Genomic DNA, 19,109 nt, shown 5'->3' on the forward strand with positions numbered 1-19,109 from the left:
GTGCCCAGAGCAAATCAGGGTCCACAATGAAGCTACTCTAGTCTCTGAGGGTGGGGTGGATTTAGCCACACTAGCTGCCTGGCCCCCTAACATGCAAAAATACAGGCAGCAGCTCTTTATTAATGGGACAAGTGTAGAGGGCCTGAGGGATACAGGTGCCAGTGTCACCATGGTGACAGAGAAACTGGTTTCCCCTGGCCAATACCTGACTGGAAAAACTTATACAGTCACCAACGCTGACAATCAGACTAAAGCACATCCCATGGCAATGGTAACTTTAGAATGGGGAGGGGTCAATGGCCTGAAACAGGTGGTGGTCTCCTCAAACATCCCAGTAGACTGCCTGCTTGGAAATGACCTGGAGTCCTCAGCATGGGCTGAGGTAGAACTAAAAACCCATGCAGCCATGCTGGGTATCCCTGAACTGGTGTGTGTAAAAACAAGAGCACAATGCAAGGCACAGGGTGAAAAAGTAGAGCTGGAGTCTGGAAAAATGGCCCAGCCTACCAAGAGAAAAGGAAAGTCAGTTGGGAAACCAACTGCAACACAGTCAGAAAAAGAGAACCTCTCTTCTCAGGAAGAAGTTCTGCCCTCTGAGGGAACTGAGCCTTTGGAGCTTGAACCTTATCAGGTTGAGCTCTTAGGCCCAGGGGGACCCTCAAGGGAGGAGCTGTGTAAGGGACAAGAAACCTGTCCCTCTCTTGAAGGCCTTAGGCAGCAAGCTGCTGAAGAGTCCAAGGGCAAGAAAAATGGAACACATAGGGTCTATTGGGAAGATGGACTCCTGTACACTGAGGCCAGAGACCCCAAACCTGGTGCCACTAGGAGAGTGGTAGTGCCTCAGTCGTTCAGAGAGTTTATTCTGACCTTAGCCCATGATATTCCCCTTGCTGGGCATTTGGGACAAACCAAGACGTGGGAGAGGTTAGTCAACCACTTCTGGCCCAATATGTCCCAGAAGGTTAAGGAGTTTTGCCTCTCCTGCCCCACCTGTCAATCCAGTGGTAAGACAGGTGGGCACCCAAAGGCCCCCCTCATTCCACTTCCAGTGGTGGGGGTCCCCTTTGAAAGAGTGGGTGTGGACATAGTTGGTCCACTGGAACCTCCCACAGCCTCAGGAAATATGTACATCCTAGTAGTAGTGGATCATGCTACTAGGTATCCTGAAGCTATTCCCCTTAGGTCAACTACTGCCCCTGCAGTAGCCAAGGCCCTCATTGGTATCTTTACCAGAGTGGGTTTCCCTAAGGAGGTGGTGTCTGACAGAGGTACCAACTTCATGTCAGCATACCTAAAACACATGTGGAATGAGTGTGGAGTGACTTACAAATTCACTACACCATACCATCCACAAACTAATGGCTTAGTTGAGAGATTCAACAAGACATTAAAAGGCATGATCATGGGGCTCCCAGAAAAGCTCAAAAGGAGATGGGATGTCCTCTTGCCATGTCTGCTTTTCGCTTACAGAGAGGTGCCACAGAAGGGAGTAGGATTCTCACCCTTTGAACTTCTGTTTGGTCACCCTGTAAGGGGACCACTTGCTCTTGTTAAAGAAGGCTGGGAGAGACCTCTTCATGAGCCTAAACAAGACATAGTGGACTATGTACTTGGCCTTCGCTCTAGAATGGCAGAGTACATGGAAAAGGCAACCAAAAACCTTGAGGCAAGCCAACAGCTCCAGAAGTTTTGGTATGACCAAAAGGCTGCAATGGTTGAGTTCCAACCAGGGCAGAAAGTCTGGGTTCTGGAGCCTGTGGCTCCCAGGGCACTCCAGGACAAATGGAGTGGCCCTTACCCAGTGCTAGAAAGGAAGAGCCAGGTCACCTACCTGGTGGACCTGGGCACAAGCAGGAGCCCCAAGAGGGTGATCCATGTGAACCGCCTTAAGCTCTTCCATGACAGGGCTGATGTAAATCTGTTGATGGTAACAGATGAGGATCAGGAGGCAGAGAGTGAACCTCTCCCTGATCTTCTGTCATCAGACCCAAAAGATGGCTCAGTAGATGGAGTGATCTACTCAGACACCCTCTCTGACCAACAGCAAGCTGATTGTAGGAGAGTCCTACAACAGTTTCCTGAACTCTTCTCCTTAACCCCTGGTCAGACACACCTGTGTACCCATGATGTGGACACAGGAGACAGCATGCCTGTCAAAAACAAAATCTTTAGACAGTCTGACCATGTTAAGGAAAGCATCAAGGTGGAAGTCCACAAGATGCTGGAATTGGGAGTAATTGAGCGCTCTGACAGCCCCTGGGCTAGCCCAGTGGTCTTAGTCCCCAAACCTCACACCAAAGATGGAAAGAAAGAGATGAGGTTTTGTGTGGACTACAGAGGGCTCAACTCTGTCACCAAGACAGATGCTCATCCAATCCCTAGAGCTGATGAGCTCATAGACAAATTAGGTGCTGCCAAATTCTTAAGTACCTTTGACTTGACAGCAGGGTACTGGCAAATAAAAATGGCACCTGGAGCAAAAGAGAAAACAGCATTCTCCACACCTGATGGGCATTATAAGTTTACTGTTATGCCCTTTGGTTTAAAGAATGCCCCTGCCACCTTCCAAAGGTTGGTGAATCAAGTCCTTGCTGGTTTGGAGTCCTTTAGCACAGCTTATCTTGATGATATTGCTGTCTTTAGCTCCACCTGGCAGGATCACCTGGTCCACCTGAAGAGGGTTTTGAAGGCTCTGCAATCTGCAGGCCTCTCTATCAAGGCATCCAAATGCCAGATAGGGCAGGGAACTGTGGTTTACTTGGGCCACCTTGTAGGTGGAGGCCAAGTTCAGCCACTCCAACCCAAGATCCAGACTATTCTGGACTGGGTAGCTCCAAAAACCCAGACTCAAGTCAGGGCATTCCTTGGCTTGACTGGGTATTACAGGAGGTTTGTGAAGGGATATGGATCCATTGTGACAGCCCTCACTGAACTCACCTCCAAGAAAATGCCCAAGAAAGTGAACTGGACTGTGGAATGCCAACAGGCCTTTGACACCCTGAAACAAGCAATGTGCTCAGCACCAGTTCTAAAAGCTCCAGATTATTCTAAGCAGTTCATTGTGCAGACAGATGCCTCTGAACATGGGATAGGGGCAGTTTTGTCCCAAACAAATGATGATGGCCTTGACCAGCCTGTTGCTTTCATTAGCAGGAGGTTACTCCCCAGGGAGCAGCGTTGGAGTGCCATTGAGAGGGAGGCCTTTGCTGTGGTTTGGTCCCTGAAGAAGCTGAGACCATACCTCTTTGGGACTCACTTCCTAGTTCAAACTGACCACAGACCTCTCAAATGGCTGATGCAAATGAAAGGTGAAAATCCTAAACTGTTGAGGTGGTCCATCTCCCTACAGGGAATGGACTTTATAGTGGAACACAGACCTGGGACTGCCCATGCCAATGCAGATGGCCTTTCCAGGTTCTTCCACTTAGAAAATGAAGACTCTCTTGGGAAAGGTTAGTCTCATCCTCTTTCGTTTGGGGGGGGGTTGTGTAAGGAAATGCCTCCTTGGCATGGTTGCCCCCTGACTTTTTGCCTTTGCTGATGCTATGTTTACAATTGAAAGTGTGCTGAGGCCTGCTAACCAGGCCCCAGCACCAGTGTTCTTTCCCTAACCTGTACTTTTGTATCCACAATTGGCAGACCCTGGCATCCAGATAAGTCCCTTGTAACTGGTACTTCTAGTACCAAGGGCCCTGATGCCAAGGAAGATCTCTAAGGGCTGCAGCATGTCTTATGCCACCCTGGAGACCTCTCACTCAGCACAGACACACTGCTTGCCAGCTTGTGTGTGATAGTGAGGACAAAACGAGTAAGTCGACATGGCACTCCCCTCAGGGTGCCATGCCAGCCTCTCACTGCCTATGCAGTATAGGTAAGACACCCCTCTAGCAGGCCTTACAGCCCTAAGGCAGGGTGCACTATACCATAGGTGAGGGTACCAGTGCATGAGCACTGTACCCCTACAGTATCTAAGCAAAACCTTAGACATTGTAAGTGCAGGGTAGCCATAAGAGTATATGGTCTGGGAGTCTGTTTTACACGAACTCCACAGCACCATAATGGCTACACTGAAAACTGGGAAGTTTGGTATCAAACTTCTCAGCACAATAAATGCACACTGATGCCAGTGTACATTTTATTGCAAAATACACCCCAGAGGGCACCTTAGAGGTGCCCCCTGAAACTTAACCAACTATCTGTGTAGGCTGACTAGTTCCAGCAGCCTGCCACACTAGAGACATGTTGCTGGCCCCATGGGGAGAGTGCCTTTGTCACTCTGAGGCCAGTAACAAAGCCTGCACTGGGTGGAGATGCTAACACCTCCCCCAGGCAGGAGCTGTAACACCTGGCGGTGAGCCTCAAAGGCTCACCCCTTTGTCACAGCACCGCAGGACACTCCAGCTAGTGGAGTTGCCCGCCCCCTCCGGCCCCCACTTTTGGCGGCAAGGCCGGAGAAAATAATGAGAATAACAAGGAGGAGTCACTGGCCAGTCAGGACAGCCCCTAAGGTGTCCTGAGCTGAGGTGACTCTAACTTTTAGAAATCCTCCATCTTGCAGATGGAGGATTCCCCCAATAGGGTTAGGATTGTGACCCCCTCCCCTTGGGAGGAGGCACAAAGAGGGTGTACCCACCCTCAGGGCTAGTAGCCATTGGCTACTAACCCCCCAGACCTAAACACGCCCTGAAATTTAGTATTTAAGGGCTACCCTGAACCCTAGAAAATTAGATTCCTGCAACAACAAGAAGAAGGACTGCCTAGCTGAAAACCCCTGCAGAGGAAGACCAGAAGACAACAACTGCCTTGGCTCCAGAAACTCACCGGCCTGTCTCCTGCCTTCCAAAGAACTCTGCTCCAGCGACGCCTTCCAAAGGGACCAGCGACCTCTGAATCCTCTGAGGACTGCCCTGCTTCGACGACGACAAGAAACTCCCGAGGACAGCGGACCTGCTCCAAAAAGACTGCAACTTTGTTTCAAGAAGCAGCTTTAAAGAACCCTGCAACTCCCCGCAAGAAGCGTGAGACTTGCAACACTGCACCCGGCGACCCCGACTCGGCTGGTGGAGAACCAACACCTCAGGGAGGACCCCCGGACTACTCTACGACTGTGAGTACCAAAACCTGTCCCCCCTGAGCCCCCACAGCGCCGCCTGCAGAGGGAATCCCGAGGCTTCCCCTGACCGCGACTCTCTGAAACCTAAGTCCCGACGCCTGGAAAAGACCCTGCACCCGCAGCCCCCAGGACCTGAAGGACCGGACCTTCACTGCAGAAGTGACCCCCAGGAGTCCCTCTCCCTTGCCCAAGTGGAGGTTTCCCCGAGGAAGCCCCCCTTGCCTGCCTGCAGCGCTGAAGAGATCCCGTGATCTCTCATTGACTTACATTGCGAACCCGACGCTTGTTCTAACACTGCACCCGGCCGCCCCCGCGCCGCTGAGGGTGAAATTTCTGTGTGGGCTTGTGTCCCCCCTGGTGCCCTACAAAACCCCCCCTGGTCTGCCCTCCGAAGACGCGGGTACTTACCTGCAAGCAGACCGGAACCGGGGCACCCCCTTCTCTCCATTATAGCCTATGCGTTTTGGGCACCAATTTGAACTCTGCACCTGACCGGCCCTGAGCTGCTGGTGTGGTGACTTTGGGGTTGCTCTGAACCCCCAACGGTGGGCTACCTTGGACCAAGAACTGAACCCTGTAAGTGTCTTACTTACCTGGTAAAACTAACAAAAACTTACCTCCCCCAGGAACTGTGAAAATTGCACTGTGTCCACTTTTGAAATAGCTATTTGTGAATAACTTGAAAAGTATACATGCAATTGAAATGATTCAAAGTTCCTAATGTACTTACCTGCAATACCTTTCAAACAAGATATTACATGTTAAATTTGAACCTGTGGTTCTTAAAATAAACTAAGAAAAGATATTTTTCTATACAAAACCTATTGGCTGGATTTGTCTCTGAGTGTGTGTACCTCATTTATTGTCTATGTGTATGTACAACAAATGCTTAACACTACTCCTTGGATAAGCCTACTGCTCGACCACACTACCACAAAATAGAGCATTAGTATTATCTATTTTTACCACTATTTTACCTCTAAGGGGAACCCTTGGACTCTGTGCATGCTATTCCTTACTTTGAAATAGCACATACAGAGCCAACTTCCTACAGAGGTTACCTGGCTTGTCTAGTAGGCCAACATCCTGGTGGCAGGTGGTCACTCATCCAGCCCTGGGTGTGATTGCGTATAGCTTCAGGCTGGCTCTGATAGCCGTTGGAAACACAGCTTAGTCTGTACAATGCTTCTTACGAGCTGCTGTATCTGTTGCATGGACACAACATCAAAAATGTTGTTGGGTACAGGTCCCTGCTCCATACTTACTACTAGCTAAATACAATGTGATTTGTGAGTAGGGGCAGGAGGTAAGCATGACTGCATGCTCATAGCCCCCGGATGGTTGAAAAGTTGCTGTTTCCATGTCTTGCAGTAGACTGTAAAAGTGCATTGTCGAAAGCATATGTTTTTTATTTTTATAACATCTAGCATTAAGTATTAGGAGGGTAATAGACTGAAGATTTTGCTTGAGAGCTTCCTGTAAACTAGAACAATGCTGAATGACATTGATAACTGAAAAAGGGTGCTTAATAGTGGCTCTCTTTACTTTCCTGCCACGGATATCTGAGTCCTTAGTTCCCTGTCGGGCCACCTCTGGGTTCTTGGCTCAGGTCTTATTCAAGGTTACATAGGCCGATGAGTACCCCTCCAGCCCAATGAAGTATTTTTTTCTTCAGCCACAAGAGGTGATGTATCCATGTGTAATCCATCTCTAATTCCTTTGTCACCACTCAGTGGTGACACACTTAAATTATCCAAAGGCAACTACTCAAATGGTCCAGTCACCCTGCCTTCTGACACTTTCCTGTTCAATTTCTTTAGTCAATCTCAAATTATCAACTCATCTCCCAATTCTAGGCTCTTTGAAACTGAGCTGGAATCCTACTTCAAAGGCTTAATGCAAATCTGCTGCCATTTGCACATCCTAATCATGATGAGCTTCCCCTATGCTCCTGCAGGATAAAAGATATTTGGGCTTTTACTTGTGAATTCTCAAAGGCCATTCCTGCTTCTCTGCTGGCCGATTGGTTGACTACTGAGGGCGGAGCATTTGCTAATATGGTCTTTAATAATGTCTAAATCTGCAGGTTACTCAAAATCACATTCCTGTATAAAATACCAAGCAGATGGTTTCTTTAACTCCATAGTTCCCACTCACTCTAGCAGTCTGACCTGGGTGAGGCAGCATAAAGAAATCCTATAAAGCAGCATTTAACGGTTGGCCGGGTGCAACAACTCAACCAGAGATGTTTGTTGCAGCCAGAGATACTTGTCCTACGCAACTTCTTAACCTTCATATATCTTCACTTTTAACTTTTCACCAAACGAGCCCATGCTAGCCCCAATTATCCTGGGATTTTGTGATGTTGGGTTAAAACTAGATGTGGGCTTGTACCAGTGGTCGAAAGGGAACTAAAAAAAGTATGGAACTGTGATGCTGAATGCAGTGGGGGTGGGGTCAATGATTGTGGGGCAGGGTCAAAGGTGTGATAAAAAAAAAAAAAATTCTTTAAGTTTTTTTTGTCTTTCACCATCAGGTAGCTATATATAAAAAATGTGTAGCTTACATGAAAAATAAATTAAAACAAGTTCTTACTCTGTGGGAAATGCATTATAGTACATTATGAAACCTCTCTTAATTAATGCACTGCAGATATTTGTATGTAACCAGAAAGCCACAAAATTTAATCTTGGTTGGTGCAGTGGAGAGTAGTGACTTGTGTATTTTTGATGCTCCGAGGTCACAGCCTGTGGCAGAAAGCACTTTAAATACGTAAGTCATCATTTTAAGCTTGCATTACACACAGTATGGGATAGACTGTAAATGTGAAAAAGTGTTAAGATAGAATGGTGCTTCCAAAATACAGATTTTTGTAATAGCCAGACTGTACGTACTGCAATTTCCTTTTACATGACTGTCCGGTCAACACCACCAGGAGTAGTAAGCGTTATATAAATAAAATTAAAAGCACACATCTTACAGCTCAGTTGTTAACTCTTTGCACTACCTCTCAAAAAGAATAAGTGTTTGTCATCACAAAGCTTCAAGTGATTCGATCAATTATAGCCAGTACCGGCTCCCAAGCATCCTTTAAATTTGCAGATTACACTTTACATTTGCAGATTAATTTACAGTGCACATTTACAGTTCTTTCAAGAAAGCAGGCACCATGGCAGGAAGGCTTGTTTAGCTGTCTGCCGGCTTCGGTTTTACAGCACAGGACAGTCATTGAATGACACTTCAGATGAAGCATTTAAGCTACTGGAACTAACTGTTCCAGGACGGCTGTCTGTTTATTTAACGAAAAGTAGGGGAATGTTTTTTCATAAATAAAAAATGGATGGGCATGTATTCCTCCTCCAATTCCGCCCACTTCGATGTCTAGCCTGACCTTGAACGACACCATACTGGTAATGTCCGACAGGTGAAAAACACATGTTGGGTTGTCTTCCCAATCAGGGGGAGATAAGCCTAGCTTTTTAGTCTGGAACGTGCCTTTTGGGGTGGGGCCAAAATTGCTTTATACATGGTTGGACTTGTCTACATTGCCACAGATAAGCTAACAAAACAATGCCATTGAATAGCTTCAGATTAATTCCCAGTGGTTCTAATTTATTCATATATTTTTATCCATTGTGCTCTTGTCTGCCTTTGAATCCTTATACTTGAATAACTTGAAGCATTCTGGGTGGTATTAAAATTACACACTGCTGTATTGTCCTAGAACATCATATTGTGGCTTTCCAGATTGGTTTAATATATTTCAGTATTGTATTGTAATAGTATTTTTATAGCACTTACTACCCCTGACGAGGCGTCAAAACACTTTTCGGGGAGTAGCACGCTACTCCAGAACCCAACAAGAATTATTGGTGGATTAGTATTGGGAAATATGAGTACAGTTTTAGTATTATTCTGAGTTAGTTTGAGCCGTGGATATGAGAGTTTGTTAGTTAGGTGGACTGAAGTAATGGAGGGGTGGAGAAGGGAAGAATCCAGAAGTGTTAAATGGGAGTTTATGGTAATAGGATTTAGCCTTGGGATGAGTAAAGGGAGGACAGAGGGGGGAAGAGTCTGTGGAAGGGGTTAGGGAGATCATAGTAGCAGGGTGAGATAAATGAGGGAGAATATAGTAGGGTTGTTTGGGAGATCATGGTAGTAAGTGAGGTTAGGTGAGTTAGATGTGGAAGCGGAAGGAAGAGCTTAGGCACAGTTATTTAGGAGATGAAAGTAGTAGAATAGAATGGATTTGGGATGAGTCAGAGTGGGAATGGAGGATAGATTAATAGAGACATGACATATGGTGATGGGTAGATAAGTGTGATATATGATGAGAGCAGGGATTCATAAGTATCTAGTATAACCCCTTATCTAGGAGTTATGTAATGACCTATGAACATGTTAAGCATAGAATAACATACATATATATATATATATATATGTATATATATATATTATATATACATGCACACACGCATACACACACACACACATGAATACACACACATATGCACACATATATGTACATACATATTTAACCCATGAGTAAATATACTTAGTCAAACAGGTTTAAAGAGTGTGTGTGTAGTTTATTGTTATGACATAGTAGCAATACATACTTTCTAAAGAACTATATATAACTAGAATATACACATAATCAGAAAAAAATATTTATCAACATAGGCATATGCAGTCCATAGTTGTTTGAATATGGTGGTTATGAAGGAAAGAGCCAACTCTTGAGTAGTTTTCTGATGACAAGATAGTTATCTGTGGCTCTAATAGTTGGGGGTAATGAATTCCATAGTTTGGCTGCTTGAACGGAGAAGGATGTACCACCTATAGTCTTTTTCTTGTATGGTGGTGTTCTAAGGCAGGGTGCCAATCTTGAGCGGAGGTTTCTTTGTTGAATGTATTTGGTTATTTTGTTTCTGATAAAAAGCGGTCCTGTTCCATGTATAGCTTTGTTGGCGATACAAAGCAGCTTGAATGTGCATCTTCTGGCAACGGGTAACCAGTGTAGTGCTCTCAAGGCAGGGGAGATGTGGGCTTTACATGTAATAGTAGCCTGGCTGCAGAGTTCTGAATACGTTGTAGTTTTTTCATAATAGATAGAGATGATCCATGGTAGAGGCCGTTGGCATAATCCAGTTTGGATAGTACAAGCAAGATAGTAGCTTGCACCTTGTGTGGAAATCCGAGGTGGGGGAAGATGCGTTGTAGAGTCTTCAAGGTGATGAAGCTTGTTTGTGCTAATTTGTCCACTTGGGCATTCATAGTTAACTTGGAGTCCATGGTGATTCCAAGTTTTTGACTTCCTTGGATAATTGAGGAGGTGGTCCGAGATCGTCAGGCCAGGCGCACAGTGGGTCATAACCTTTCCAGTCACCACATATGAGTATTTCTGTTTTGGAGGCATTTAGTTTGAGATGGCTCCAAGTCATCCACTGATCAAGGGCTCTGAGGCAACTGAAGATTTATGAGTTTTCAATGTTTTGGGGGAATATACATGTGTATATGAATAACACACACACATAAGCATTCAAAATGCAAGTTCCCTCCTGTCGCTACCACTGAAAACCTACCCTGATTTCAGAGGGGAAATTAACACTTGCAGCGTCATGATGTAGTATTAGTTATGCCTCTTCGGTTCCGTGTATTCCTAAGCCGCCATTACACTTCTCAACTTCCACAAATTCTCTCATTTATACATTTTTCTCAGGGATATACCAAGCAATAGTGTAGCAGGTGCAGTGGCACGGGGCCCACGGGTGAGGGGTCATGTATGGCTGCTTTTAATACGTAACTAGGAAATGTTCCTTTCTCGCAATAGGGCCTATGGCAGCTTTTTTACGCCAATGGCTTTCTCAAAACCCTGTGCTGACATAAAAGGTTCCCTGACATCCTCAGCAGGAAATGAATCCTTCCTGCACCCTGCGCATGTCTCCTCTTCGCACGCATGTACCGGCGTGGCCGTCAGAATCATCGAAATGTATTTTAAATCAAATTGAAGCAAGATATCAGAAGAAGCACGATCGGACCTTTAACACGCACTCTTCCGGATACGGCTCTTGCGTGGGAGCAGTATTTCCTACGTCCACGCGTAGGCTACCACACCCTTTGTGCCGTGTGTCACGACCTTACTCTTCCTTCTTAGAACAAGACGAGCTTTGTATTTTGTGTTCTTTATAGTCACGCAACGACAGTTGTTACGCAAGGTTGTTTCGCTGTCCTGATCTGGGCAGTCGCTCGTTTCTACGAATCAATGCTGCCATCTGGTGGTTACAAAAGAATTGGTACTGGACAAAATACTTAACAGCGTCCCATTGGCTACGAACAGGTTTGATGTGGTAGATTCAAATTTCACAAATGAAAACGTATCCCCAGTGTTTTAAATGGGGTGAAAACACTGGGGGGTCTCTCGAGGTGGCGTGGTTGATATAATTAAGGTCGTGGCATAAAAACACATAAAGTAAAAATCTGTGCTTAGCATAGAGTATCTCCCCAACTGGTATTTTGCTGCTTCTTTCTAGCATTACTTCCAGATATATAATACAGCAAGTAACATTACACCTACAACAAGCTAGGACTATTGTCTTTGTCAATGGTCGTTAGTTCCATAAATTAAATATGCCACAACAATGGCTTCGTTGTATAAAATATTGAAAATGCTTCTGTTCTGAAATGATGAGACTGTGAATGATGTAACAATAACAAGTCTCTTTGAAGTAACATCAGAGGCAGAGCATGGTGGTACTGCTGCCGAGTTAAGGTTTTTTTTTCACCCTGAAGGTGACGGCAAAAATGGGGAGGCCGATAGGGACCCGCCTCGGTGTCTGATTTTCAGAATTGCCGGTGCTGAGCTGAAAGCCCTCCCTTGTCCCTAAATTTGAAGTGCTACTATGCAAAGAACAGTGTTGGAATTAGAAAACATTTACTTTAGGAACCCATAAATTAGGGTCAAATTGTGGGAGAGTAAAGGGGTGGGGTGGAGTCAGCAGGGGTCAAGCTTGAAAAGGAGTCTGACTTTCAACTTACACATTTTTTAGGAACAATTTTGTTGATTTTCAATATAACTGTTTCTATCACAAGACTAACATACTGTACACAAAACATCACACGTACACCCGCCTTCCTCAGTAGTCCCTCAGGTGTAAAAAGTCTGTAGCTCCTTATAGGGGAGGATGAAGCAGCCAGAGCTGCTTAATCCAGATTTATTAGCCAGAACCCTCCAGACTATGAAAACCCCACCATTTGCTCCATAATCTGTGGTACTTGCAGGGGCACCTGCGTACAGCATATATTGTCTCTTCCAACTTCACACACCAGTCCTTACCTTTCTTCCAGGCAGCCAGGTGGGAGCACTAAAGGATTGCCAATGTTTGGCTATGTACCTTTGGCAAGCAACATACCTATCCCCACCAGTGTCCTGTCCCACGGGGCTCCCCCATATCCTTGAGAATGCCCAATAGTGCAAGTCTAGGGTTTACCACCCTGTGTAATCCCACCTCCTTGGGCAAAGTGGAGAGTATGCATACCCAGTGTTGTTGTATGACAGGGCAGGCCCATACAGTGTCAGAGAAATCCCCTTTGGGCTCCAGGCATCAAAGGCATGTAGGCGAAGGGCTCGCATGGGCCTCCCAGAGGCGATAGGATATGAGATATGCTGGGTGGAGATATTTAAATTGAATAGGCCTGAGCCTCACCGAAATTGCCAAATTTATATATAGGCGTCCTGCCAGTCAGTTTCATTCAGGAGGCCCACCTGCTCTTTCTACCGGGATCTCGGGGTGCCCAACTGATTTGGGGAGTATGTAACCTGGGTGTTATAATTTTGTGAAATCCCTCCCCGCCCCAAGGTACCCATAAGTACCTGTACCTCAATCTGGTTATACTCCGGGACATCCCCAAAGTCTTTGTGATATTTTGAGAGGGTATGACTGAGTTGTAATTATCAAAAGAATTAGGATTTTTGCATGTGTAACTCAGTCTGTAGATCTTGAAAGGAGCAAATATAATCCCTGTCCCAAGCATCTCCCAGGTGCAAGATGCCATCCAGGTCCCACCCACAGAATCCCTCAAGGCATGCCACTTGTGCCATCCAGTGGCCCACCCACAGGAGAGCCTCCATTGTAAGTTTTTGGTCCCAGCCTGTCCAACACAACGCCACTCTCCTGACCCTTAACATCGCCATAGTCGGTTCTGAGGAAGAGGTTTAGGGACTGGTGCCCCATATAAAATATGTGTTATGGTCTCCAGAACAATCAGAGCTCTTTCTCCCCAGTATGCGAGGTCCTCCCAGCCCTCGTGTAACCAGTCAATTATTATCAGGATGTGTGATGCTGAGTAATATAGATGGATGTTCACCATGGCGAGTCCTCCATCATAGGATGCAGATGCATTTAACAATTGCGACTCTGGGGGGCTTATAAAGCCCATAAGAACCATCTTACGAGCTAAGCCAGGGTGTTAAACCAGGTCTGCGGAATGTAAAGGGGGAAGTTTTGAAGGGCCTAAAGTAACCAAGGGAGTATCGTCACCTTAAATAGGGCACCCCTGCCCAGAAGCAAAAGGGGCAGCTTGTCCCACCAGGTCAAGTCCTCCCAGCCAATGCACATCAGAGGTTGAAGTTTCAGGCTCCAAGTGAGTGCCAGTTCCCGTGATATGTGCACTCCCAGGTACAAAACACTAAGACAATGTATGGGGATCCCTGGGTGCCAAGTCTCATCTTGTCCATCACCTAGCAGGGGGCCCAAGAGGGACTTATCCCAGTTGATCCTAAGTCCAGAGGCTGGGCCAAAGGTAGTCAGGATGTGAATTAACTGGGGTCCCGTTACGGTGGGTTAGGAGAGGAACAGGAGGGCTTTGTCTGCATATAGGGCGATCCTGCCCTCCGTCACCAGTCCGCAGTCAAAGCCCCCACACCTGCACATTGCAGCACACCCAGGCCTCCAAGCGCTATTGCAAATAGGAGGGGATGCAGGGGACATTTCTGTTGGGTGCCCAGCCGGATGCAAACTTGGGGGATACCACACCATTTATTTTCACATGGGCTTGAGGGGCTGCATAAGGGACCCCGATATAGGCCCAGTACTGAGGGCCGAAACCTATCTTAATAAGAATTTCTTCCAGGAACGACCGTTGAAGTGTTTCAAAAGCTCTCTCAAAATAAATAAGTACACGCGATGATGAATCGTCCATTGATCACATTAATTAGATAAGTAAGTGCACTTCCAGTCATAAATGGCAAGCCTTGTAATACAGCACAGTCCTCTATTTACCAGCATCAAAGAGCTGCATGCAAACATTAAGCCAATAGTTTTGATCCTTGTTGTTTTTTCCTCAGTATGTTGTTTTTCTAAGATTGCAAAAAATGGATCCTTTGAGAAGTAATAAAGTCTTCTTAGCACAGACAGTCACAATCACTGCATTAAGTTTTATATCCCGACTATGTTTCCCCCACCTTTTTACTCTTAACCAGACACCCCAGGATATTGAGACACAGGTTTGCAAATTTTGCGGTGCAAAACTGGAAATTTTGCAGCACAAAAAAATTAACATTTTCCAACACAAAAAAACGGAAATGTTGCTGCATTGTTGCTGCACTTTATTTTACTGGAAATCATTTATTTTCAGACTTAAATCGGTGGAAACTGTTTTAGCAGAGCATTCCACTTTGAAATAGGCATCAGCTGGGTGGTAGTGTGCATGTGCTATAAGCCCAAGAAACACGTCCTGGCCAAAGCTTTCTAGGTTTAGAGCAAGCAACACAGCTAATAAAATTTATTTTGTGTGTAAGGCGCACCTAGCTAAATTGTCTCCCGGGACTTTAGCAGTAGAAGTTGTACCTAGCGTGTCTGCACTGGAGCGACAGGGAGATACTGCAAATATTTAAATTTCTGAATGGCTGAGCCCAGTAAACAAGGTATGCTTTCATAACAGGGGCACACTTCCAATACTGAAGGGCATCCTATGATATGCATGTTTGACTCATGTTTAATAGCCTTTGCTGCACCATTGTGGGTCTCTAGGTGCCGTGTGCTTGGGTTCAGCCATAGCCTCCGAACAGGGTACATGGAACTACCCCAACAAATACAAGTAGTAGCAACCTTAAAAGCACAGTACGCTGACTGGAACTTGTCCCGGGCAGAATCCAGGGTATACTGCTCAACATATGTGGTGACAGTCTGTGTGTGTGCAGTGCATAATTTGTGCTTGTTGTTTTGGTAGGGTGACCAGACGTCCCGGATGTCCCCGGACAGGCCCGGTTTTTAGAGGACTGTCCTGGTGTCCCGACGCTTCTCTTAATTTTAAATAAATGTCCCGGTTTTTGGGACAAAGGTCAGATTATTAAATAAATGTCCCGGTTTTTGGGAAAATGTCAGATCGTCTAGGGAAGCATAAATTAAAGAGGCCTACAAAATACGAAATAAAGTAATTTATCTGTTACTGTCAGGCAACACAGTCCCCTGTCTGCTCCAAGCAGAGAGACTGAGTGGGGAGCAGAGAGGCGGGTGGGGGCGGGTTGGGGGTGCAGGGTTGAAGGCCAAGCCATGGATAATTTTATATATGTAGTCTTGTAAATGTGTGTGTGTGTGCGTGCACAACCTTGTTTGAATAATCAATTTAATTCATGACAATGCCTGACCTAATTACTCTACCTGAAGCTGCACACACTTAAGTCTAACAGAGCCCCATATTACTTTCAGGCCAAGTGGTTGTCCTAAATTTGTCCTATTGCCTTCCACCCTTCTCCCATCACTCTTTGATTTACTGGTCACAGCTACTGGACCTACCCAACCTCCATCTTGTCTTCTAGGACCTGCAGCCCCGCTTTCTGTCTCCTGGTCCCACCCCTCCTCATTTTTTTGACCTCTGGAGCTTTTAGGCCCAAAGACCTTAGCTCTTCTCTTACCCGCTCCCTCTTTCCCACAGCAGAACAAGCGCAAATCTGCTGTCACTAATTCCCCTGAAATAGCAAACCTAACATCACTCTCCTTTCCCATGCACCACATCAAGGGACACTCTCCCCCACCCTTCTCTAGGGAGTTTAAATGCTTCTCCCTTCTCCACTTATTATGTTGGCATCTGTTTTTTTAGCAGTTTTACATAGCGTGATCCCGACCGAAGATATTGGAGTGTTTTACATGAGCACCAGTTACATTACACAAGGTTACATTCACTTTTTTAAGCATGAGGAGATTAAGTGATTTGCTCGGAATGTCAGGATGTTGAGCCAACACCGAGACTCGAACCTGGTTTCTCAGTTCCAAAATGGGCGGTCTCACTGTAATACCACAACTTCTCCTAGTACCGGTATCTGTACTACTACTGTGTCTTTTTGGTGAACCAGTGGCGGTATCATTATGGTTCAGAGGTTTGCAACACAGAATGGAGATGTATTTGATCCGTTACGTAAAGTCATTCCACAAAAAGGTCAAAATCTGTAACAATAACTTTCTTGCTGTGTATTCCATATTCGCGAGTCTAGACCATGCCATTTACAGAGCCATACGTCCATCACTAACTTACCCTGGAGAACATTTGTCTTCTTCTGCTCTCATTCTTGTTATAAATGCCTTAGTGTATCAGTCCCAGGAGAGCATACCAGTGCTTAATTTGTGCTTGTTGTTCCCAGTGCTAGCACCAGCACTTATTTTGGAGGGCCGGTGCTTATGCTTCTGCCTCAAGCATTTGCTACGAGCAAAAGACAGATATGGGAAAGACGGAAGAAGAGAAAAACGAAAAAGCATCACAAAGGGAGAATGCAGAAAACTGCAAGAGTGAGCTGAAGGGGCAGGGAGTGGCTTTAAATGGATTAAAGAGGCCCAAGATGGCTTCAGGATTTCAACATTTAATTGCAGCAGCCGCCTGTTAAGAGGAGGGCTCTGGGCACCGGCACCTTTTTATTTACAAATTAAGCACTGGGGCATACATCAGCTTAAATAGTGCAATTTCATGCCAGTGAATCAGCATAAAGTAACAAAGTAACATATCTCTCTTCCACTTGAAATGTGTTGGAGAATAGCAAACAGAGAGAAAAATGGCAGCTGCCAATTATTCACATACAGGTGTTAAAGTAACACATTTTAGATTGAAATATAACACATTTTAGATTGAGATAAATAATTTGATTTCATTCTTACGAGATATTTAAGAACCATCTACAATCATTTCCAGACATGACTATCTCATTATTTAATTTCTGTTATAAATTTATGGAGTATACCTGCCATGGAAATTTTATCTTGTAACCTCTGAATTATTAGGGAAATACACACATTCAAGTTTATGCATTTTCAATTACCTAAAAGTATTTAAAGTGTGTGTTCAGTATAGGGCTATAGATCCAATTGTTTGCTTGATTAATTCAAACGGTTTGGCAAAATGTCTGCATACCAAGGAATGCCTCTAAGGGACTTGAAACAGCTTTGTTATCTGTTAACAATGATGGCGCAAGTCGCTTAATGGCTAAACAAATCCAGGTTAGAGAAAGATATGAAAATAAGGTGTGGAATTAAGAACAAAGGGGCTGCTTTTGACTTTGGAGGGTGGAGAGTAGTCCGTGGGGATGGTGAAGGACATTGCCCTGCCATCCAGAGGGGCCTCTGCCCTCCAAATCTGGAGTTCTTAACCAGCCCCGTGGACACCTCTTAAGGTTGGCAGGAATCTCTGTCATGGCAATTCTTGTCAAGGTATGAAAGGTTTGACATATGGGTTCATCAAGCAGTCGGACAAGCGTTCATAAAGTTTTTCATTTTTCAAAAACAAACTCCCAAAGAGGGAGTTTGTTTTAAAAAAAGTAAAAAATAATCACTGCCCCCACACCATGTGACTTCTCTACCCTGGTGCTTGAGGGTTGGGGGGGTGAGGGTTCTAATATTTTTAGTGATGAACAGCAAAAAAAAAGCATTAATTGCCCTCTCTACCTTGGGCAGACTGACTCCAACAGCCCGGAGCTGGAGTAGGCTCCCTTGTTGACATACTTAAGCTCTGCCTACCTCCAAACTGGGCTGGAGGTTGGCAGAGCGGGTATTCTGTGTTCCCTCTCTGCCAAACTCTAAATCACCCCCAAAGCCTAGGTTTTGGCACATTCTTGTTTAAAAGGAATTCAAGTCTGTCTGACATTTGTCATTGACATTTATCACCTATCATGTTAGGTGACATTTGTTACCTATATTATTTCATGTTCTCTTTATAGAAATATATTGAGAATAATGATAGCTGTAGTTCGCCTTTTATGCATATATGGTTGAAAACTTGCTGATAAGACTAGGGAGTTTACTGACTTCGAAGTTGCAACTACAACTTTGTGTTTTAAGCAGCCAATCAGAACAGGAATGCACAGTGTTTTGAAATGAAATGTTTTTATTAACAAAAAGGTGATTGAGCAGTGAAGGTTTCCTTTAATAATGAAGTTTTATGATTATTAGTACTGTTTCCATTGATTTAAATTGTGATATAAAGATAGGGTATGACATGTGGCTGATTTTATCAATGTGGTGACACCATGACCAGGCCAATAAGCCTGATTTGCTTACAATTATACCCCCCTATACTGTGATGTTAAATTTGGTATAGGTGGAGGCATTTTGTTTATGGGGTTCAGGACCTATTGGGGTGAACTGTGATATAAAGGTGTCACCAAAGGTATTTTTCCATCTTCCTGATGTATAGGTATGTAAATTAATGCACAGTATTTAGCACTGTGGGGGTGAGAAAGGGATTTTCCCATTTAAAAAGGAAAAGCAATGGCTGGACAATAATTTAGTGACTGTTGTTATTGTGTGGTAGTGGCTTGGGATTGCTGGTCCATACCACCTTCCCTGAGTAGGCCTTGAGCTGCTTTGCTTTACTACTCTGAGTGAGTTAAGTGCTATAATGGGGTTCTTGATTCCTAGTAAAAACACAAATGCAAACTTATTATGTGTGCAGGGCTCACATCCTTTGCAATAATGCAATTTCTTACAACGATGGTCTGTGATGCCGCCCCAAA

Source organism: Pleurodeles waltl, chromosome 6 (genome assembly GCF_031143425.1).
Source record: "Pleurodeles waltl isolate 20211129_DDA chromosome 6, aPleWal1.hap1.20221129, whole genome shotgun sequence".
Lineage (NCBI taxonomy): Eukaryota > Metazoa > Chordata > Amphibia > Caudata > Salamandridae > Pleurodeles > Pleurodeles waltl.